The sequence below is a fragment of the Oncorhynchus kisutch genome, linkage group LG19 (assembly GCF_002021735.2).
Source record: "Oncorhynchus kisutch isolate 150728-3 linkage group LG19, Okis_V2, whole genome shotgun sequence".
Lineage (NCBI taxonomy): Eukaryota > Metazoa > Chordata > Actinopteri > Salmoniformes > Salmonidae > Oncorhynchus > Oncorhynchus kisutch.
Genome location: NC_034192.2, coordinates 3509680 through 3533933, shown reverse-complemented (window position 1 = coordinate 3533933; position 24254 = coordinate 3509680). Strand labels below are relative to the sequence as shown.

The 24254-nt window shown below is 44.0% G+C and overlaps 1 protein-coding gene across 1 annotated transcript in view; it reads left to right on the top strand.

The window, feature by feature from the left end:
- Positions 1-201: 201 nt before the first annotated feature.
- The window catches only part of LOC109879464 (muscarinic acetylcholine receptor M2-like), a 69530-nt gene continuing 45477 nt past the window's right edge, over positions 202-24254 (top strand). The window contains exons 1-2 of the mRNA XM_031797339.1: positions 202-364; positions 4433-4583. The gene's annotated coding sequence lies outside the window, so the exon portion shown is untranslated. The remainder of the gene's footprint in view (positions 365-4432; positions 4584-24254) is intronic.

The window sequence follows — 24254 nt, the reverse complement described above, 5'->3', positions numbered from 1 at the left end:
TACAATATAATTATCACGCAGTTTGCAACTCTGCATACAATCAGTGTATAACATCACCGTCGGTTTTGTTCGTCAAAAAGCAAGACAGGTACGCAGTGGATTTCACCCGCAACAAATATTCTATGAAATTCTGCACTGTGCACCGCCCCCCTCTAACTCTCCCGCTCTCTCTATCTGTCTCTCACATACGCTATCTCCTCCCTCGCCACTTTCTCCAGCCAAGAAGCTATCTTTGCCTCCCCAGCTTTACTCTACAAGCATGTCCTCAGACTTGCAGCCGTGTGATGAAGCGAACCAACTGACTTCCAGAGAGCATCGGATGAAGGAAACCCGCTGCACGAGTAGCAGAAAAGCCTGAGAGCAGGTAATTAACTCAACAACATATGTCCCGCAAAACTTAATGATGTTTGGTTAGAGAATGGAGAGAAATGCACACGATAAAAATTCGTTCAGTCAGTGTACCGGCGCATAAACATTCGTGTGTAATGTAATTGTGTAATCTTTATAGTAGTCTGTACCTTTGGAAGTTTTTATATAAATTTACTTGGGATACATAATGTATCAGCATCAGTCGTGGCAGGATAGTGACAGAACTTTGTGCGCAACAAGCAAAGTTCGACTTGACCTATGGTATATGAGGGTCTTTCTTGGGCATTCACCACATTATACTGAATCAACCGATGCTATACAATAGACAATGTCGTATAGGAGTCATATTTCCTATCGGGGGATGTAATAAACGTGTTTATCAGTGACATGGGAGTGGAGATGGTTTGCGCTTTAGACATGGGTATCTGTATATTGTGCCATGCCATGATGCGGAATGGAATTGTCACATTGCGCAATGAAATTCAGATTAGCAAATAAATAAATGATCATAGTGCTATGGATATTGTTTTATATTACCTGCTGTTGTCGTCAATATTGGAATGATTATCTTTTATTTTGGAAAAGTAAAAACTATTTTATTCTCATATGATCCATATCTTCTTTTCAGTGGATTATTTCTGCATCCAACACAAATTAAACGATATATACAAAGGTGGTATACAATGTTACGATAATACATCTTTAATTAGTTGTCTTAATAATTACAATGATCATGAATGGAATATTACATTTTCCACCATTTGCATGTCTGTTGCCGATCCATCCATGGAGCGGTTCCTTTCTCTATAGGAATGGTATTGCACATCCCCGTGCCAGGCACCTCTCCAGCAAGACAGAAAGCATTTCGTGAGAGTTGGCTAATTGTTTTTCAAAGCAAGTTCAACAGTATCGAATTTCCCGCTTGGGCTAGTACAACTGTATTGCGTTAAGATGTTATTCTATTGTGCGACACAAAGAGGGTACACCATTTAAATATGCCATTGATTTGTGCTTTGTATGTGTTAATGTGTTTATATATTTAAATAAAAATATTAAATAATCGTAGTCATTTTGCAGTGAAGTATGAAGCATTCGGAAGTTGACGCATGATTTTGACTCAATGTCCTTGATTTGGAGACCATCATACCTCGTGCAAATACGATTCTGTCCATACAGAATGGTATTGCTGTGTCCCCTACCCCACAAAGGAAGACAGGGAATAGTTTGTCGATTTCGTCATCAGACTCCATTAATTTATGCATCCCACCATCATAACGATAAATGGACAGCACGCTGCATGAACATACGTGCTGGGATATGTTCAAGAGAGGATTTTCAATTATTTCACCCAATGCGCAATGAGTTTACTCATGTTTTTTTTGCAGTGGTGATGGGAGAAGGAGATCGATTTAATGACAAACAACAGGGTTTGTTCGACTGTGATGAAGCTGCATGTCTCACTGAATGTGCGCGTAAAAGCGCGCTTGGCACTGCGCGAGCAACCCCGAAGGATGAGTTTGGAATATGGCTGGTGCGTTTTGACACAGATTAGCAGATTGTATGATTGTACAACTGACAGCATTAACAGGAATGAAATCAGTGAGCGATTCCATTATCTACGTTGCATGACGTGTTCCGAAATTGCGTCAAAATCAAGTTTTGAAATGAGCCACTGCTTTTGTGTTTTGAGGTCGCTGGAAGCTGGTGCAATTCCTCACGATAACGTTACAGTCGTGTCAAGCCTTTTGGGGTTGGAAAATAAAAATGTGCTTTGCATCGATTACCATCCCCATGTGATGTATGGGTCTCTGTGATCTCCAATAAAACTCTGGTCACACTGCGGGAGAATAAATGTGCCTGGCTATTCATAAATAGCCCCATAGACACACTGACTCGACTGTCCCACCTGTAACCTGTGAGATATGATTGTTTTTGATCGAGTTGATAGGTGATGAGAAAAAAACACATTTATTTTATAGGTGAAGAATCTGTGCTTGCATTACTGATTGGTCTCCCAATTCTAAATGACGTTGGCCATTTAACAGATTGGATAGGGGGCGAACCCTTTGAAGGCGGATGCAAATGTACCTCTTGTTAATGTGTCTGGTGTGTTTTATTAATTAGTGCACTTGATACATTTGAGGTCCAGGTGCAGGTTGAAAAGCGTGGTCATCATTTATAACATAAAGGCACGGACTCTGCACTCTCTCTTTTACTTGCGTAAGTGCACTGGTAATTATTAGGAACAATGTTACCCTGAATTCATTGTTGAAATTAATTGGTTTTGTGAGATAAAGACTGGGCAGACAACACTAGACCAATTTAATACTGAATAATTGTTGGTAGTGGTTTGGTTCTTGCAAAGTGTATTTAGTTCTGGTACAGCTTGGCTGATAGGGTGCATTCTGGCGCTCACAATTAAGAGCCTTTAACAGAATGGTTATTTGTATTGCCTTTGCGCAATATTCGCAAAATACCATGCACGAGTAATCTAAATTCAGCAAAAAAAAGAAACGTGCCTTTTTCAGGACCCTGTCTTTCAAAGATAATTCGTAAAAATCCAAATAACTTCACAGATCTTCATTGTAAAGGGTGTAAACACTGTTTTCCATGCTTGTTCAATGCCCCATAAACAATTAATGAACATGCACCTGTGGAATGGTCATTAAGACACTAATAGCTTACAGATGGTAGGCAATTAAGGTCACAGTTATAAAAACTTAGGACACTAAAGAGGCCTTTCTACTGACTCTGAAAAACACCAAAAGAAAGATGCCCAGGGTCCCGGCTCATCTGCGTGAACGTGCCTTAGGCATACTGCAAGGAGGTATAAGGGCTGCAGATGTGGCCAGGGCAATAAATTGCAATGTCCGTACTGTGAGACGCCTATGACAGTGCTATAGGGAGACAGGATGGAAAGCTGTCCTCGCAGTGGCAGACCACGTGTAACAACACCTGCACAGGATCGTACATCTGAACATCACACCTCAGGAACAGGAACAGAATGGCACCAACAACTGCCCGAGTTACACCAGGAAAGCACAATCCATCAGTGCTCAGACGGTCCGCAATAGGCTGAGAGAGGCTGGACTGAGGGCTTGTAGGCCTGTTGTAAGGCAGACATCATCGGCAACAACATTGCCTATGGGCACAAACCCACCGTCGCTGGACCAGACAGGACTGGCCAAAGTGTTCTTCACTGACGAGTCACGGTTTTCTCTCACCAGGGGTAATGGTCGGATTCACGTTTATCGTCAAAGGAATGAGAGTTACACAGAGGCCTGTACTCTGGAGCGGGGTCGATTTGGAGGTCAGTCATGGTCTGGGGCGATGTGTCATAGCATCGTCGGACTGAGCTTGTTGTCATTCTAGGCAATCTCAACGCTGTGCATTACAGAGAAGACATCCTCCTCCCTCATGTGGTATCCTTCCTACAGGCTCATCCTGACATGACTCTCCAGCATGACAATGCCACCAGCCATACCAGCGAAGAGCCCGGATCTCAATCCCATTGAGCACATCTGGGACCTGTTGGATCAGACTGTCAATATATTCCCATCATTATACATGATCGATATCACATTAGCGACGCAACCACTAAGAGTAAGCATCATTTCCCTGTGCCGTTGTGGTTTATGACCATGATTATCTCATACTGTACTGTAAAGGCATATACTAACCCTTAGGGTAAGACGCTGTATAGGGCTCATAACCTATATTCTATAGACTTGGAGATCTATATCAGTGTGAATTTGTTATGTTGCATATTGGCTGCTGTGGTTGACATGCTGGCTTACTAACCATGTGAGTAAAGAGGAAGAATGGGATTTGAGTTTGTGTGTAGGGAGCTATTGATTTATTCATTTTTACCTATGAGGTCGTTTTTTACACTTGTTCATTTTTGTTTTACACTCATTCTCCAACGTATCTACACCAACCATGAGATAGATGTGGAGTTTGTTCAAAGTCATCCCCCTAAAGGTGGGACATATTGACGGGCTATGTTTATTTGGCAGAGAGAGTTACCATTCAGTGAGATGCTATTTGTGTGTTTTCTCTATAGGGGCACCCCAAGTTGACCCCATCCGGAGACTTCTTCCTGGGCTGAACACAATGGAGACTGTTTGACAGTGGAAGTGGAGGTTTATTGTACAGTAGCTCAGCTGGAGTTCCTCGCCCCTTCATGACATGCAGTGAGCCGATGCCACCAGCAGGTATGGTGGACAATTGTAATTAAGATTAATGACCTAGTGTGATTTTTAAGTTGTTGCTGCTCCAGAACCAATTAGGTAGTTTAACTTTTCATAGATAGATTTCATGTTTTGCATATTAGCCATCTATAGAGTTATGGTCTGTTAGGAGAGCAGCAAGTATCTGCTTGAGAGGGGCCACTTGAACAGCTCTTGAAGTCCTACAGGTTCCCTGCCTCACTTGATAGAGCAGATGTTAAGGAGCAGAGCAAACTAAGGTAGCAGGCATAAAATAACCACCTGAGCGGGGTCGCCACATTCTGTTTTCAGGGGGAAAGCAAGCTAGTTTGAAAATACTGTATCCCTGAAAACAGGATGTCACTTGATTAGTCACTCGTTTAATACAATTGCAAAGTTAACACATAATGCACTCCTAGCTTTGCCTATACATTCCCACCATGTGCGCACCATGTATGCTCACTTTTAAATGAACCCAGGCTCTAATGGCAAGTTCGTCAGGCTGGCACCAGGGGTGCATTTGATATAGCAGCGAGGAGCAAAGGTGTATTTTTAAAAGTTGACATTTAGTCGGTTGTGTGTTTGATTCAACGGACATAGGCCTTTAGAGCAGTAACCCAGCGGTGGTGCTAATGGAGCAGTGGTGCGGTGCACATCAGTGGAGCTGAGAGATGGCACCAGTTGAAAGGAATGCCTGATTATCACGCTTTCAATCACAGCAGGCTGTCACATTTACACTGAGCTGCTGGTCTTAAATCACACTTTTTAATTCTATTCTTATGCAATTAAAATGTTATTTCTTGCTTTGTATGGATAATCTGAGGCACCAGCGATGGAGGCTTGTTAAGGAAGAGGATGTAATTAAGCTAAAATGGGACAATGGAATAAGAGCATGTGCAAACCTTCCACTCTAACGTGTTGAGCACACTGGAGCGGTAAGGATGTCCTCTCCAGACGGTTTCTTGAGCAGCTACATTGACCATGCTAGTCACCACCACTCAGAACACGGAGATGTGTTGAGATACAGCATGCCCATCTCCGCTCCAAATAACTACTTACGTTGCACGTTGCATGATTTCCTGATACAACTCTGTAGCCTATATCCTGTAACAATAGGGTTCTCGCAAGCCTGCGATTCAGCTCAAGCAACATCGAAAAAATCGGACAATCAAACCTGTCACGGCAAATTACAATCCAGCTGAATTGTGCTGTCATAACAGCAGTCATTACACCTGGAGCAGGTGATGGGTTATTTATCTGACGTTGAAGGAGTCAGAACTTATATGGGGTGTACCGGAGGAACTCCACAGCACTGAGTGATGCTCCTCCAGATCTTTGTCTAGCACTATGAAGTATGGATCAAATAAAATAGTGTCATTGCATTTCCTACAAAGACTATAGGAGGTCGTTGAACTAAGCGGTATGTCGTGTGTTTTTCTTCTTCTTCTGTGCATAACAAATGTTGAAGAGATGTAGTGACCCTGTAATTGGTTGTAAAACCCAAGCTTGCCGTTTAGTATTTCAGGGCTCTCTAGTTAATACGGTGGTGAATTACACTACCTCAGATGAACCCAGTGATGATTGTAGTGTAAAAGCTTGATAGAATACATCAGAAGCCATTACTCTTCAAAATTGGTTCTAGGTAATCTGTTTAGTGCCCCACAGGGGGAGACCTGAATACTTTAAATCATGCAGGTTGGCATTTATTGGGATGACTCATGTACTGGAGGAAGCTCTGCAGGGTAGTCACTAGCTGGCACTGCCACAAAGTCATACAATCGGATTTTAAACGCAACCCTAACCGTAATCTTAACCCTTACCGAAACTCTAACCTGTACTACCCTGCTAACCTTATGCCTAACCCTAACCTTAAATTCAGACCAAAAAGCACATTTTGGTTTTCATGGTTTCTTAACAGTATATAGCCAATTTGGACTTTGCCGCTGGCCCGTCTAGTGGAAATCGCTCAGCTCCACCTCCAGGACAAGATTAATTCCAATAAATGTCAACATGCTTTAATCATGGCCGGAGAAACTGTAAGATCTGTTGATATCATTGTAATGAATCATCCACAATGTATCTCTCTCTCTCTCTCTAAGTCTCTTTCCTGGTCCCCTCCCTCTGAAATAGGCAGGCTTCTAAAAGGTTGCAGTGTTTTTGTGGTGCACCGTGACGCTGTTCCATTCTAATCAAGAGGGTTCACTGCATTTACCCTTGGGCTAGCAGCTAGCCTATCAGCTATTGTTGGGACACAGCTTAGAGATGGAAGAAAGAGCTTCCCCACTGCTGTCTGTAAACAGTGCCGAATCCTTTGTTGTACCATAACAGAGAACCAAGACTGCTTAGTAATAGTAGTACTACTAAGTATTAGTTCCATCGATATCACAATATATTTTTCTGCCTGTTTTCGGTTCTCAGACACAGCTGAGGAAGCCTCAGGTGTTCATAAGTCCTGCCACTCATCCAGTAATAATTCCGGCTGCCATTCCCGGTGCTTAATTGCACTAAGCCTCGGCACCGGATAAATCCGGCCCTGCTCTTCTAGCTCCATTATTATTGGCTCCATAAACATTCAGCAGTCCCGCTCCCGTTGGAACCATGGCGGAGCAATGACATTGTAATTTTCCAGCCAGATCTAATTCCTCCATGATGTAGGATTGGAAGATTGGATGACAGAAGACATGGAGAGATGGAGAGATGGTTTTCCCTCCCTGATTTCTGACCTCTCACACACAGGTTGGCTATTGGAGTTACATTTGATGGCGAGGGTCACAGAGAATGAGTCCAAGAGGGGAAAGTACTGTATTAAGGGGTGATTATTTTTCCCAATCCCCCCCTAGACTCAGTAGGTAGATAATGATACAGCCAGCCTGGCTCATCTGGCTGTTATTGTTATCAACTCTGCCCAGACAGAATATACTGCTCTATAGGGACGTTTTCCACTACAGTGCTACTGCTGTTGCTGCTGCTGACCCTGTGGATGTTTGTGAGTGAGCCTTGTAACAATTTCTCCTCTTTCGGGTCATGAACACTAACGAGCAATTAGACAGGAAGAGGGACGATGATACGAGGCTGAAAAATGTCTCCCTAAAGTCCTGGTGAGTTTGAGCTCTTTCAGGCAGAGTCTGACAGGACTGGGCCTTTAATCATTCACAGTCACTAACAGGACCAGTGAGACTGTCTGAATGGGTTTGTGTTGTGTCAGAAAGAACTATAGCATCTCAAACATTTGACATACACACTCCAGGAAGCACGTACAGATACACACACACTTACACTCATAGTCACACCACACACACACACACACACACACACACACACACACACACACACACACACACACACACACACACACACACACACACACACACACACACACACACACACACACACACACACACGCCTGTCCTTTGCCGGTCCTTTTCTCTTCATTCACCATTCCCTGGATCACCGTCATCATCTGGTGCTATCTAGAACCTAATAGTGTTCTTCAGCTGTCCCCATAGGAGAACCCTTTGAAGAACCCTTGTTGGTTCCAGGTAGAACCCGTTTGGGTTCCATGTAAAAAGTTTCCATAGAGGGCTCTACATGGAACCCAAAAGAGTTCCACCTGCAACCAAAAAGGGTTCTCCTATGGGGACTGCTGAAGACTCCTTTTAGAACCCTTTTTTCTGAGAGTGTACCTTACAATGATGACCTCTTTATCCTGGATACTGGGTTCCCCACAAAGCTTGACATGTCTACCAAGGTGATAGGTTAATCATGTGTATTTCTTGAATTAATTCAGCATTTCCCCTGCCCTGGTGGATCTGTTGTTTTCCCATCCTCAGCCATTCACTTTCAAGAACTAAGTGTTCTAACATGGTTTTAAAGGTCATTCTCACACTTTAAATTCAATTGTCTTCCTAAAAGGCCGAAACATCTTAATTACAAATCCTATTATTGTAAACCTCTGTGATTCTGTCACCTTTGCCCTGGTCCTGTCCTCCGTCCATTAAGGAGCCCTAAATGCCCCCCACTCTCGTCAAAACTAGAATGCTTTATTTAGTTCTCTGTTCAGTAGATACTGCCAAAACGTACCATTGAAAGGAAGTGGCACGAAATTACAGCATCAATCCATTTTTCCATTTAGTCCTGTTGCGAGCCTCTTGCAACATAAATACTATACTTCTTTTTTAGGGAATATTCAGAACTGCAGAATGTGTCAAAGAAGAAAAATTGCCCATGCAATTTTACAAAGCAATTGTGCTTCTCCTATCCCAGTGTCAGAGGAGAAAAAAAGGCAATCTGCGAAATTAAACTTCAATTAGAGTAGTGGAGAGACTACTGCTTCACACAAAAGCTCCATTTTGTATAGGCCTACACGCTCTCACCAGCTAAACACAGGCTCTGAAGATAATGATGGAATCATAGCAGAGAAAAATGCTCCTGTCCAAGACGCTGGCTAATTTAAGGAGCAGGAAGGGAAAGGGGATACCTAGTCAGTTGTACAACTGAATGCATTCAATTGAAATGTGTCTTCTGCATTTTCTGTTGTTGTCAGCTCTGGGATTCGATCCAGCAACCTTTCGGTTACTGGCCCAACATTCCTACCCCAGAAGTGGTGGATCATGTTGAACACGTGTTAAAACTGAGTAATACTAATAATGCAGGCAATGATCATTTGAGGTTACAGATTCAGCAGTGCCTCAGTTGATTCTTGTGCATTTGTGAGTGCAGACCTGTTTATACTGTAGCTTCAGGTATAACTCATCTCACCTTTTGTGTCTTTATCCACTATGTTGTGTAGTAAAGCCCAGTTCTTTTATGTGCTCAGCTGGTTAGATTTACTGCGGCTGTCCATTCTGTCTAACTATACGTAAACGCAAGACAAAGTCCAGATAATGGTTGTAAAAACCGCTGTCTTGTTAGTCCTGGGTGGCATTTCGTAGATGTCTGTTATTTTCTTGTTATTTCACAGAAAGAGGAAAGATGTGTGTCTAGCTGTACCCGGGGGGACAGTGGAGAGAAATCACTGGAGGATGTAGATATATCCCAAGGAGGGAGCGAGACTGGGACGAAGAGGAAACAGGGTCATGAGATACTTCCACGATCAAAACAAGACCAGGACGACTCCAGACATGAGATTTCAGAGACTAAGCCATAAGCACAACATGTCCGGATCATCCAATACCTAGATAACTAGCTAACTTTCTCAACCTCAGGCTGTCAGTGAGAGAAACGACCAGCCATTTGGCCTATAGACCTGCTGCACCCAGATCCATGACTCGAACCCGACATTCATGAAGAAACCATTGTGGACAAAACTCTTTCTAGGTGGCTGAATTGACATTTGGAATAAATGCCATGGAGAAAGAGTGTATTTCAGCCATTTGTGTGCGTTTTAGGAACTGTGCACGGCCTTCCCCCCGATGATTCCATGTGGCATTTATGTGCGAGTTCTGTGGGTTTATGAAAGGATTTATTATGTCCGTTATTATCTTTAGACTCCCCGTTGAGTCAGCTGGCCGTGTCAAACTGAACGGCCCCGTCTGATATGCTGTTACTTGAGTTGAGAGACAAGGTTGCCGAGGGAGCCCAGAGAATACAGTGTGTCAGGAATATATTCTCGGTGTCGTTCCGCACCCCGTAATTCACACCCTCTGACAGACCTCTCCAGAAAGAGTCAGTACGCTGAAGAAAAAGAACAAGCACAACCAGAGAGAAACTCTGGGCTTGTCAGGCCAGGTGATACGAAGACGAGTAGAGAACAGTGAACAGGCAAGCGAGCGATAAAAAAGGAATTCAAGGACAAAATCAGAGGGGCTTCAGCTCAGAGTCAAGAGATAAATGGGAGCTGTAAGAATGCAGGAGACCATTTTAACGTGTTCCGGTGAACGTGGAGGTGGAAGGTATTTGGGTATTGTCCTACTGGTCTATCTCATCAGTCAGGATGGTATATCATCCTAGATATATCAGACCAGATGCCGTGTGAGGAGTGTGTCTGTGACGTATTGGCCTACATACTGAGGTGGCGGAAGGTACAGACAAAATCCAATGTCCTTTTTAAAAAATCATGTTTTGCAGTTTTTACTAGTCAGTTCCCATCCTTAAATACCCCTGGCTTTCATTAGAGAAAAGCCTGCAGCTCGTTTCAACAAGCAAATCCCGCTGTGAGTATAAACAGCAGGCTGCAATGCTGTCTTTGTTACAGTTAAACGGCACTACAGGGAAAAGGGAGGGATTGGTTGCCAAAGAGTAACTACTTTCTTCTGTAAATAACAGAAAGTCCGTGGATATATAACAATAGGCTTGTATAAAGATGAATACGCGCAGAAAAAAGTTGAATGCGAAATCTGCTCTTCTTTATTCCATCAGACAAACACTGTGTAGATGTAGTAGGCTAAACGTAAGTGCATTCAATGCATTCTTTACTCCACAGACGTTGGTTCTGAATTGGCTGGTGTTGGCTGAGTGGTGCTGTCGACCCAACTGCCTCATTTTGCCTTTAAGGTCACTCAGATCCTTCTCATTATTATGTGCATGGTGAGAGAACATTTCTGCGAGCCAGTGGTGACTCACCATGGTCTTGCTTATTGACTGAAGTCTGGAGGCGTGTGACAGCTTCCACAGTTTTGGGCAGTGGAATGACAAACTGCACTCAAACTCTGCTCAGCGATAATGTCAGGAGAGAGCATTAAGCCTAGGTGGCATGAATGAGAAGCATTTATTTTTTAAACAATGGATAACATTTTAACCTGTGTGAACAGGATGACAGTGGCTTAGACTTTGAGGATCAAACACAACCACTTTTTGTCTATGATGGAAAGGTCTCCAGAGTACAGTAGTAACACTATTACTCTGCATCAGCCTTCCTAGTTGACTTATACCTTATTTGGAATAAATCAAATCAAATCAAAATCAAATCAAATGTATTTATATAGCCCTTCGTACATCAGCTGATATCTCAAAGTGCTGTACAGAAACCCAGCCTAAAACCCCAAACAGCAAGCAATGCAGGTGTAGAAGCACGGTGGCTAGGAAAAACTCCCTAGAAAGGCCAAAACCTAGGAAGAAACCTAGAGAGGAACCAGGCTATGTGGGGTGGCCAGTCCTCTTCTGGCTGTGCCGGGTGGAGATTATAACAGAACATGGCCAAGATGTTCAAATGTTCATAAATGACCAGCATGGTCGAATAATAATAAGGTAGAACAGTTGAAACTGGAGCAGCAGCACGGTCAGGTGGACTGGGGACAGCAAGGAGTCATCATGTCAGGTAGTCCTGGGGCATGGTCCTAGGGCTCAGGTCCTCCGAGAGAGAGAAAGAAAGAGAGAAGGAGAGAATTAGAGAACGCACACTTAGATTCACACAGGACACCGAATAGGACAGGAGAAGTACTCCAGATATAATAAACTGACCCTAGCCCCCCGACACATAAACTACTGCAGCATAAATACTGGAGGCTGAGACAGGAGGGGTCAGGAGACACTATGGCCCCATCCGAGGACACCCCCGGACAGGGCCAAACAGGAAGGATATAACCCCACCCACTTTGCCAAAGCACAGCCCCCACACCACTAGAAGGATATCTTCAACCACCAACTTACCATCCTGAGACAAGGCTGAGTATAGCCCACAAAGATCTCCGCCATGGCACAACCCAAGGGGGGGCGCCAACCCAGACAGGATGACCACATCAGTGAATCAACCCACTCAGGTGACGCACCCCTTCCAGGGACGGCATGAGAGAGCCTGGAGATGAATACATCTCCATAGATCCAAACCAATATGGCCTCCTGTCTCCTAGTGTGTTGACAGTGACTCCCCGGTGGGCGGTATCAACCTGTGAGCAAATTGATGTTAAACAGGCTGGATAGAATCATTATGTCTGCCATCACATTGGGACGGCAGTGTAGCCTAGTGGTTAGCGCGTTGGGACTAGTAACTGGAAGGTTGTAAGTTCAAACCCCCGAGTTGACAAGGTATAAATCTGTCTTTCTGCCCCTTAACAGGCAGTAAACCCACTGTTCCTAGGCCGTCATTGAAAATAAGAATTTGTTCTTAACTGACTTGCCTGGTTAAATAAATGTAAAATTAAAAAATCAGGCATCACATACCTTGGTTAATCCCAAGGGAACCGGATTCTTAACCCAAGTTAATTGAGAATTAAGCTGTGTAGTTTCGTGGCTCTGGAAAGAGATCCCTAGGGGACGTCTTTCCAGTGATCTATTAACTTGTGATTTATTGTTTCAGTTGTTCTCCTTTCCATTTCAACCTGACTTCCTTCCTCCTCTGTTTCTGTTCATTATTCTCCCTCTCCTCTCCCCACAGTCGCCTCATATTTCCTGTCTGTCTCCATCTCCCTCCCCTTGTGTGTTCTCTCTTGCTCTGCTTCTCGCCTTAGCGCAGTGATGGGCTTTTCCCATGCAGCTGGTTCTTAATGGAGGCCCTGCTCCAGAAAGCTGATGTTAATGTTGACTGGGATCACCGACTCTCCTGCGAGGCACAGAGTGGTGAGAAATGACTGTGCTACCTCCAGCCGGCCTGGCCCAATAACTTCTTATATATGGATCCGGAGGCCTGAACGGGGGGAAAGCATACTGTTTGGGTTTAGAGGGGGGGTGAGTGGGGGGGTTTATGATAGGATGTATATGAGTGTATACTGATGTCTTAAGAAATGAAGGTGGATGATAGCACGTCATGAAGGATGATGAAGGAGGGTTAGTACATTTGGGAGACATCCATGCCTAACAGGACAGTGTGTTAACGAAACAGGGAAAGTGGGCCCGTTGCTCCCTCAAGTATTGGTTCGTCCGTCTTGCTGTCATCAGCCTGCTCTGCCGCGCCAACCTCCCTTAACCTCACAACCCTGTCTGACAGCCCTGGAGATGTGCTCTGTTCTGAGAAAGAGAGGTGTGTGTGTGTGTGTGTGTGTGTGTGTGTGTGTGTGTGTCTCCAGACGGTGCGGTTAGCCTCATTTACATCAGAGGATTGGTCATGACAGTGACCTCGCTGACGAACGTAAGCAGACAGAGATCCCCCCCCGTCTGTTTTCTTCACGTTCTACCATCAGTCCCCGGCTCAGAGTCTGTAAAGCAGCCATCCATGCCACAGCCTCGGTGACAGCACAGGGAAAAGCACGTCATTACTCCACACACCATCTCCTCACATTCCCCCGGATGCGTATCCTGCCAGCCTTGCTATGATCTCCACAAACCAGACCAGGCATCCATCTTAGATTGAACGGGGGTGGGGGCTGGTTCCATCCTGATTGGGTGACGTTCTAGTGTCTGTGTTATTTGTGACTGTTGGAAGGCCATGGTGTGCGAGACCCAGATATGCATAGCGACTCATTCCCCAGTGCTTAGAGCCAGGAAAGCCCCATCCGTCATGCAAAGATCACCCTTGTCCTGTCTCTTTGAAGTGATGGTTGGATTTGGTGAGGCAGGACACAGTGCCTCCGGTGTGAAAAGGTTCTACTACCGTGGGGCGACTCGTATGTATGAGACCAGGTGTGTAGCCAGGAACCCAGCCAAGTCAATCAACGTCCAATTCACCCGTGGTTGGGAGTAATCCAGTATGTAAGTGGCTTTTTAAATATTTTCTTAGGAAGGTGTGGTAACCCTTGCTCTCACATAAACCTACAGGGGAGCAACATTAATCAAAAGAACACAGAAGGGGTTTGATGATTTGAATTTCCCCTTAAATATGACGTTTTTATTCAGTTCATCTGTGGGTTTAAATCAGTGGAACGTCCGTTCCAACGATGCCCAGACATCTAAATTGCATGCAGGACTCAAAAACGGGAGATTTATCGTCTTCCTCCACTGGCCTGCATGAATTATTTATTAGTCAATGTCTCTCACACAACCCCCAGCAGCTCTTTAATCCACACTGATATTAGCCTGCCTGACTGTATATTGGTGGACTGAGAGACATATAAAACCAAACTGCTGCGACAACACCTCTCTCTCTCTCTCTCTCTCTCTCTCTCTCTCTCTCTCTCTTTCTCTCTCTCCAGTTTATCATGCAACTTTGAAAAACTTTTTATCTCAATGCTTTGCACGGTTGACCCAATGAGGCGTTGTGCAGGCAGTGTGAAGAATGAAGAGGTACATGGTCTTAGATTGTCCTTTGAATGACCTGTTTCTGTGAATGTAAGATTGGGAAGGAGAAAGAGAGGCTGGCAGACTGGGGGGATTAGGAGGGGCTGATACCCAGAGTAAAGGCTGTCAATTTGTTCACTGTGAGGAGATGTGATTGAGCATGTCTCTGGCTACTTGGACCACAGCCCCGCGTCTCCCCAGTACAGGGATTGATTGAGTCGTACCTGCATAGGGTTCCGTTGGCCCTGCACCTGTCCACGGTCCACGTTCCCTCTCCCTGCCCAGTCTGTCAGCCCCTGAAGTTATAACATCATGAGCCCCCTCATAAGGCACCTCCATTGTTTTGAAATGAAGGGACATCAATTTCCCAGACTCCACTGTCCAGCGGATGATTTGTGAGTGCTATTATCCTCAGAAATCATTCCGGAAAATGTCTGCGGAATGGAGAGAGTTTGGGAGGGGTGACTTGATGCATGGAAATGGTGTCTAAGCCACCTGTTTTGGCCAGTTTCAATAGTGGTATTTCACACTTTTGGGGTCAAATCCCCACCTACACATAAACCTACTTAGATTACAGAGTTAATGATTATTAAGCTATTATTTTTGCCCTGAAAGTTTCATTCAGAGAAAAATATGACTTTGTAGATAGGATTGCCAGCTAAGAGAGTGAGAGATGGAAATAAATAGCGAGACAGAGGCAAAAAATGACCAATCACCGGGATGTCAATGGAGCATTTCCAGAACTTTCTCTCTTGCCGTTTGCAAAAGCAGCAGACCTGGGTGCCATCCAGTTGACAGCCAAGGTTTTCATATCGAGGCTTGACTAATTCATTAGAAAGCCACCTGAGTCCCAGAACTTTCCATTGTTAGAACCTGAGTCTGAGAAATAAACTGCTGACTATTCGAAACACGCCTTCCAAACTTGATCACAATGGATAGGTAATGCATTATGCATTCCCATTTCATTATGAATTCTTTTTTTTTGTACGGAAAGTGTGTGTGAAATTGTTTTTATTTCCTTGAAGAGTACCTAAACATGGCAACAAATATGGAAATTTAAAGATAAAATCGCATTCACATTTCAAGTCTGCCCTAATTCAATCTCATCTGTTTCCTTTTCAAAACTTTTGTCCGCATTTGAATCTATTTAGCGTCCTTTCGGGAAGAAGCAACTTACAGTACTTTTGCTTTCAGGAGCCACTCGGCTCGACACAATACGTGGTCAAATGCAGAAAGTTATCAGTGCCGTGCAGGAACGTAACATCCTCTTCACCACTCACTGAAGAATTCAATTCTCCCACATGGACATGACAGCAGAGGGCTTTTCTGCACGGGCAAGATAAACATTACAGTGGAAAACAGTGAAATAATAAATGCTGAAGGAATATGTTGGGATATTTATCTGAAGGGCCTGAAGATAGGGCCGAGGTGGGGAGAGGACTGAGGACAAATTTGTTTTTGCCATTGGCAGATTGTGACCAGACCTTCTGAATACTAAACATTCTAGTTCCTTTTGTTTTCTGATAATCCATCCCAGTGCGTTATTCACTGTAGATGACAACACAATGTCCTGGTCTTATGTTGGAGATGGGATGTCCTGACCTTATTAACAAGCGAAATACATTTACTAGGTTCAGTAGTTATTCCCATACTTTCTTTCGTAGACAACAGCATTTGCATTTACTATGGCCATTGTTATGGCAGGAAATTAGAAAACAAAAAGTCAATTTTAAAATAAGTGTTTCATCCATTAAACACAAACCAATTCTCAATGGAAACAGAACCAAACAACGCAAAATAGCAACATCTAATAAGAGCCAATGAGATGCCATCGGTATTGCAGCAATTGCAACGTCAAACATACAAACTGTACAAGTTCTCACAGAGTACAAATCGACAGCATAAACAATGCATTCATTCACACAAAAAAAGCTGTATATTCCTATATGTTCCTGCCAGGAGTTCACAGTTAAGCGATGAGAATTGCATCGTGTAAACTTCAAAGGGAACAGAATAGCCTAAATCTCTGTCACTGTAGTAACCTCTGACCTCAGATAGTATTACATCAGAGTTGAGAGAGAAGACGTCCTCTCCATCCTGTAACCTTTGTTTCACCCAGATATCCTCGCCTGCTTTTCCAGGAATATCCCCTGCTATTCCTCTTGCAGAGGGAAATGTAATTTTAGAAGGACTCCCCGCCGGAATTCTTTCTAGTTGTGAATGTAATTCTATTATCTCAGAGAAAACCCCTCCTCCGTTCTTTTCCCATTAGCTACTAAACCTCTGGGAGTGCCACCGTTGATTCACTCTACTGCCTGATGATCATACAACGCTCCACACGCACCGTTCCTATTTCTCACAGCCTTCAGATGTTTAGGTCTGATTTACATAGATTTAATACTGGTAGGTTTGAAAGGAAAGTCCAGTATTGCCATCAAGATTAGCCTGATCAAAGAGGGGTCGTAGCTCAATCAAACCTCACTGTGCTGGATGGTGAAAGACAGTGGTTGGCCATAATGTGTGAGCTAACCTTTATGACTTGGATTGAATATTTATTCACTTCTTATAAGCCCTCCTGTGGCTGGCTAACCCTCGCACCATTCAGGCTCTCCCCTGAACGTAAGGCAGAAATCTTTTTATCCCAGTGTAAAGTCAGAGCTCAGCAGAATAGACTGCTTTCCTCCAAAGGATGATGAACACTGTAAAAGCCCACTTTTCAATAGCAGGGATTTCTAGGGGGACGGGATGAGGTTGAATAAATATGCAGAGGCTGCATGGTTTTGTCCGAGAGCACAGAGTGAACAGACCTGCTTATCAAGTTTTAGATAATATGTGGGGAATAAACAAATCCCCTGACCTCCGAATGTCATTATCAGGCCGGTTTACTAGCCTGTGGTATTCACTGCCTGCTTCCTTTAGCCATTAAAATGGGGGGGTCCATTCTCCAACTGGCCATTTTAGTAGTCAGACGGCAGCCAGGGGGGACAAATCATATCTTTGATATTCATCTGGCATTGAGCTAATTGTCCAGTTGTTGAGCTGTTTACGCATAAATCTGAAATTGCCTCATAAACAGATTACATGGGAAACGTACAAGAGGGGAAGCGTTTGATTGAAACGTTGCAATAGAAGACTGGTTGAATGGAGGTTTTATGACTGTGAACAATTATATACACGCTAGTTCCAGAGAAAGATTCAGAAAGCAATCACCCCTCTTGTCAATGTCTTCCACCAACATAAATGAATCCTTCAGTCCATTTGGCTAGTTTCTGTATGGATGTCATGCTTGAGGATTGCCAGTCATCTCCAGTGTTATGTACAGAGCCAAATTCGTTGTTGTTCAGTTGATGAGAGAAGAGTCTCTAAATCAAATCAAGAATATTAGAAGTCCAAAATAGAACACAATGCATTTTCCAAACAGCACTACGCAAGATCAACAGCTGTTTCAACATAATCTTCCTCCCGCATGCTAAATTAATAACACAAAAAAAGAGTTGATGTAGTCAGTCAGGAAAACATGGAATACCATTCCGTAATTCATGGTATCAGTGTAGGGACTGCTCACTTGGCCAGCTTCAACTGAACCTGTATCAGTCATAGGTATGACAACTCTATGAGTGACAAGGTCAAGGACAACAAGTGCCAGCCACGTTTTCTACCTGCGCCAGGGTCAACTACTAAGATGTTTGCATTGTCATTCTCTGTCATTCTCTAAATCACCTCGCTGGCGTCGTGACGGGAAAGGCCTTCCGCCTCCTCGTTCTCCTCGTTCTCCTTAATGAGCGCAGTTAACACAAAGCAGGAATATACTGGGACATACTGAGTGGGAGAGAAAAACAGAAAGCAATGCTAATGGCTAAGTAAACAAACTAATAACTGGAGCGCTCGGCCCTGAGGTTAAACAACAGACCCCTCTAATCACTCTCTTTGATTCAGTTGCATTGGTATTCATACAGGGAGCAGCCAAGAAGATGTGTTGTCTGAACACAGTCAACTCCAGCCTCCGGTGTCTGAGCCGGTATGTCGGAATAAACAAGCTGCTGCAGACATATTCACCCATGGATAAAAACACCAAAACGCATCTGTACGGTATGTGCCTGTAAAATTGCATGCACCACTTTCTTAGACAACTGCAAGCAACTCATCTGTGACGGATGAAAGGTTGCTGAGAGCATTTGAGGTTGATCAATATCTAGGGAAGGCAGTCTGAGAATAACAATTCAAGTAAATACAAAGATATCCATCATTTGAACAAACATACAGAGATGTGGAATAGAGAGCAGTGAGAGCTCTGCATTGCAGAGATGTAGCCTATCGTCACACACCAGCAGAGGCTGATTGACGAGCAGCTTTTCCAAATGGTATAATCAAGACGTTAAAGAAGGAAGCGAGCAAAGACAAGCACTACAGCTGGGAGGAAGGAACAAAGACAAGCACTACAGCTGGGAGGAAGGAACAAAGACAAGCACTACAGCTGGGAGGAAGGAACAAAGACAAGCACTACAGCTGGGAGGAAGGAACAAAGACAAGCACTACAGCTGGGAGGAAGGAACAAAGACAAGCACTACAGCTGGGAGGAAGGAACAAAGACAAGCACTACAGCTGGGAGGAAGGAACAAAGACAAGCACTACAGCTGGGAGGAAGGAACAAAGACAAGCACTACAGCTGGGAGGAAGGAACAAAGAAAAGCACTACAGCTGGGAGGAAGGAACAAAAACAAGCACTACAGCTGGGAGGAAGGAACAAAGACAAGCACTACAGCTGGGAGGAAGGAACAAAGACAAGCACTACAGCTGGGAGGAAGGAACAAAGACAAGCACTACAGCTGGGAGGAAGGAACAAAGACAAGCACTACAGCTGGGAGGAAGGAACAAAGACAAGCACTACAGCTGGGAGGAAGGAACAAAGACAAGCACTACAGCTGGGAGGAAGGAACAAAGACAAGCACTACAGCTGGGAGGAAGGAACAAAGAAAAGCACTACAGCTGGGAGGAAGGAACAAAAACAAGCACTACAGCTGGGAGGAAGGAACAAAGACAAGCACTACAGCTGGGAGGAAGGAACAAAGACAAGCACTACAGCTGGGAGGAAGGAACAAAGACAAGCACTACAGCTGGGAGGAAGGAACAAAGACAAGCACTACAGCTGGGAGGAAGGAACAAAGACAAGCACTACAGCTGGGAGGAAGGAACAAAGACAAGCACTACAGCTGGGAGGAAGGAACAAAGCAGACAACAGGGAGAGCTGGTTAAGACGTCTGCTAAATCGGTGATTCTCATTGACGAACATTTAAGAATAGACCCTAAGATCTATAACAGCCCCAGAACCCTGAGAGGCAAGCCTCGTCATACTGAACCGTGATAGAGCAGCAGCCCATTCTTGGAACAGGCCCTGGCAGTTGGCGCTGAGGGACGCCGAATACTAGAACATTGCATTGTGGGTGCTCCATCCCGAGAATTTCAAAATGGAAACACTGGCAGGTCTGTTTAATGGGTTATGCTTTCTATTAGGTATTTTCAAAGCACTTAACATAGTTCATAGCGGTGCAAGCATATTTTTCTGTAACAGGAGAATTAAACTAGTCTCTAAGGGGTGTCAAATGGAAATGCTAGAGTCTTTGGACATAAAACATCAATTTCACCAGGGAGTGTGTGAGGGGAAATTGCAATGACTCTAAGAACAGAATATAAATGGGTTCAATCCCCCATTGTTCATGATGCAAACTATTCTACCTGGGGGGTTTCCAACGCACCCCCTGGGTAGAATAGCGATGAAACCATTTGCATGGTTATACCAGAGACAATTTGAAGTATAACATCATGTCTCCTATTTGCCGCGTATTAACAACTCTCTTGAGTTTATCGTTCTCTGCACAATGTCATAGCAAGCTGTTGTGAAACGTTAACTCACAGTAAGCCAGTGCATATGGAAACAGCCTATTTAGATACCCATGGAGGTCTGCTATACTGTGTGAGCATGCTCCGCACCAATCTGCAGTCTGCACCCCTCTTCAGGGAGGGCTGAGCTGATTTCCCAGATAAATGGTTCTGTCACCCAGACAGGACGCAGTAGAGGCATGTCAGAGAGACAGAGGGCCTCATTAAGACGTCTTATAGCCAGCGCAGCACCGCAGCTCCCCTGGCCCTTCTGGAGCAGTACTGACCCAGGAGGGGTGATGATGGCAGGCATCCTCTCAGTACAGAGAGCCCTCTGGGCCTTCCTACTTCACCACCTGTACTCTACCTACCGGCAAGGGAGAGAGAGGAGCCGCTGCCATATTTATAAGGGTGATTCTGAGAGAGTAAAGGAGTAGGGTGTAGTTTCTCCGTTATATCTGCTACCTGAAAGCAGCTTTTTTACAAGGTTGAATGGAGTAACTTAAACTAACAGCTTAAATGTACAGGCACTGGTGGTAGAAATAGCATCAGCTTACTTTTATGTAATATCTTAAATCTGCCCAATCAGAATCAATTTCATTTACTGTTTACCTCAAAAGCTTCTGTTTACCACTAAAATCACAGGGGGGGTAAAGTCTAGATTGTAATTAGTTTCAGATGTTCTGCAGCTAAACCCTAGTAGATTCAATTCAATCTTGAGTTGCGTATTCTCAGCTACAAAGTGTAATAGAGTATGTACAAGTGATAGGCTATAATCTAAACCTTGCCTCAACCACCAGATGACCTCTAACCTACTACAGTAGTTCAGATCATTATGTTCAACACCCAACACAAGGACACCAGCTCTGACCTAACAAACCCACTCAGTCACATAATCGTACATACACTTTCATTTTTACACATGACCCTCCTGTACACACACACACACACACACACACACACACACACACACACACACACACACACACACACATACACACAAAGGCACACACACACAGCGATGTACCAGCCAGGCCCAGAGTAAATCAGTGATCACAGTCTGTTGGGACAGGCAGGCAGCTTTATTAAATCAAAGGGCAGGGTAATTTATGAGGGAAGATTAAGGTGATGGAGTATGGACAAAGACAGCAGCCACAGCCAGACAGGATCCAGGGAGAACCAAAGACCACACTTCACAGCCCTGATGGGCATTCTCACTGACACACAGATAACTCTCCAACCAGGACAGATACAGCTTGCGCCACAGACAGAGAAGAAGAGTGCCACAGACAGAGAAGAAGAGCGCCACAGACAGAGAAGAAGAGCGCCACAGACAGAGAAGAAGAGCGCCACAGACAGAGAAGAAGAGCGCCACAGACAGAGAAGAAGAGCGCCACAGACAGAGAAGAAGAGCGCCACAGACAGAGAAGAAGAGCGCCACAGACAGAGAAGAAGAGCGCCACAGACAGAGAAGAAGAACTCAACTTTATTGGAACTCAGCAGAAGCTGCCTCCTTATGTCTTTCATCACCATATCTGTACTTTACAAGCTGCCTCACTTGTATGTTTAGTCAGCTAGCAATCTGCATCAGGAACTAACCAGATGTTGAGAAATATAGCTTATGTTCAAAATAGCGAGGATGTGCAAAACACTAATGTAAGGCCTTGAATGGTTTCTAATATTCCCATCAGCAAAATGGTCAAAATGTCAAAATGTCATGTAATCTCAATTAATTTCCAGTATCGTCATCATGTGACCGTCACTGTCAGAATTGAGGTGTTCCCTGAAGTGCCAGAAATACCTTAACCAGAGGAATAAGAACTTCTCACAGTGATGCAAAATCCTCCAACACGTTCCACATGATCAGCTCTCACCAGAGTGTACTTTCCTTTATGTGTGTCTGATCGAACTAACCATGTCTCCTATTAGACTAATTTAATGAATTATAGCCACAGAAACAAAGATCATTAAGCACATTTTCACCAGGGGACAAATCATTTGGACAATGTGACTTTGCACAATGTGAAGTGAAACGATCTGGTTCTACATATGGACTCGTTACGTTATCTGCATTGAAGAGAAAATGACGTCCATCACTCCTACCACGCCTCAAGGGTGCCATTTCATCTCTGAGGGGCTTTGTGAGTTCTTCACTGCCTTCTTGTTTCAGTGTGATTACTCATAACAGGCAGAGTAGGATATTGTCCGGCAGAATGTGTCGTAACGCGCACACCCGCGTCCCATAAACAGAACACGATATCATATTTGAATCTGCTCTGGGATGACAGTGTACAAAACACGACCGTAGCCACAGGACTTATGTCTCATCTAATAACTGTTGTCTTTTTTACTCCTTATTTGAATACCTTGTGCTCTTTAGCAGCCTGCGGTTCGGTTCACAAGCAGGTGTTACATTCATTCTCCACTTAAGGTAGAGTCCCAGGAGTGTTTTTAACAGGCATGTGGTGGCTGGTGAAGAGCTTTCAGAAGTCTTTTGATTTCTGCAAGGTGCTGCGATACAAAATTAGCATTTAAACATCAGGCTGCCTGTTAGCGCCACATAGGGAACTATGGGTAACGGAGTGCTCGGGGGAAATGCTCTCAAATTGGCACGGTTTTTATAGATGTGGCATGTTGAACTTAGACCGTGCTCATTTACATGTGAGACGGCCAAAGCCACTTTTGCGTATCATAATTAGCTTAGTCTAGTGGAGTGTATGTATTATGTAAATCGTGGTTGACAGGTGCTTTAGGGTCGGAGAAGGAGACTATAATTCAAGCAGTAGGGCGGAGAGAGCAAATCCCATGGCAGTTACATGTTCCACCCTTGAACAAAGTCCCTGGCCTTCATACACAACCATTATCAGTACTACTCATGAAACTATTCCAGCAACAATCACCTCCCTTTCACCACTCCTTCTCTCTTAAAATATCTCAAAACTCTTCACAACTAATGTTTGGTATGTGAAGTTGGCTCTACTGTTAGCATTGGCCCCTGCTCCATTAATCTCGCTTGTGCTTTATCTAACAAGGACACCCAGAATGTGATGACAAACAGAGTGTTGGATCATGACTGCACCCTAATGGCTCCTCACTCCAAATGGACTTTCACATCTGACCCAAGGAAACCTGTCCATTTTGTCTTCGAATGAGAAAGACTTTTGGTCAAATATATTGGAAATGGAGCTTCAAAAGTGTACATGCTCGCATTTGAAGTTCTTTGTCAAGCAAAGTTACATATTGCCTATGATCCAGTTTTTATTCATCGCAAATAGAGAAGATTATCTGTTTGCCAAAGCTCACACCCTCAAGCTTGGGCCATTAACATCCGTCCTGTATCTGAGCTAAGCAGATATTTAATGCATGAGCTCTGTGCATTTTCATGTGTGAAATTGCGCAGCCTTAGGTTGGCTTAAAAATGTGCACAGCCACGGGTCGTGTTTAAATCTCAACCAATGAGTTACAGCAACTTAAGGGAGACCCTAAATCCTAAGTCCTTTATTTGGCTACACAGAACTAGTTAACTTCTAACTGACAGTGAGGCATACACCCTGCTGTGTCGTTATGGATTTGAAATGTACATACCTTAATGTTTATTTGAAAAGTCATATGTCTGGCCTGGTATATTGCGTGTCGTTTGCTTAGATCGTCTTTATGAATTTTTATTGGAAATAAAATCTTATAGACTTCACGGTCGGTAGATCATTATCGTCC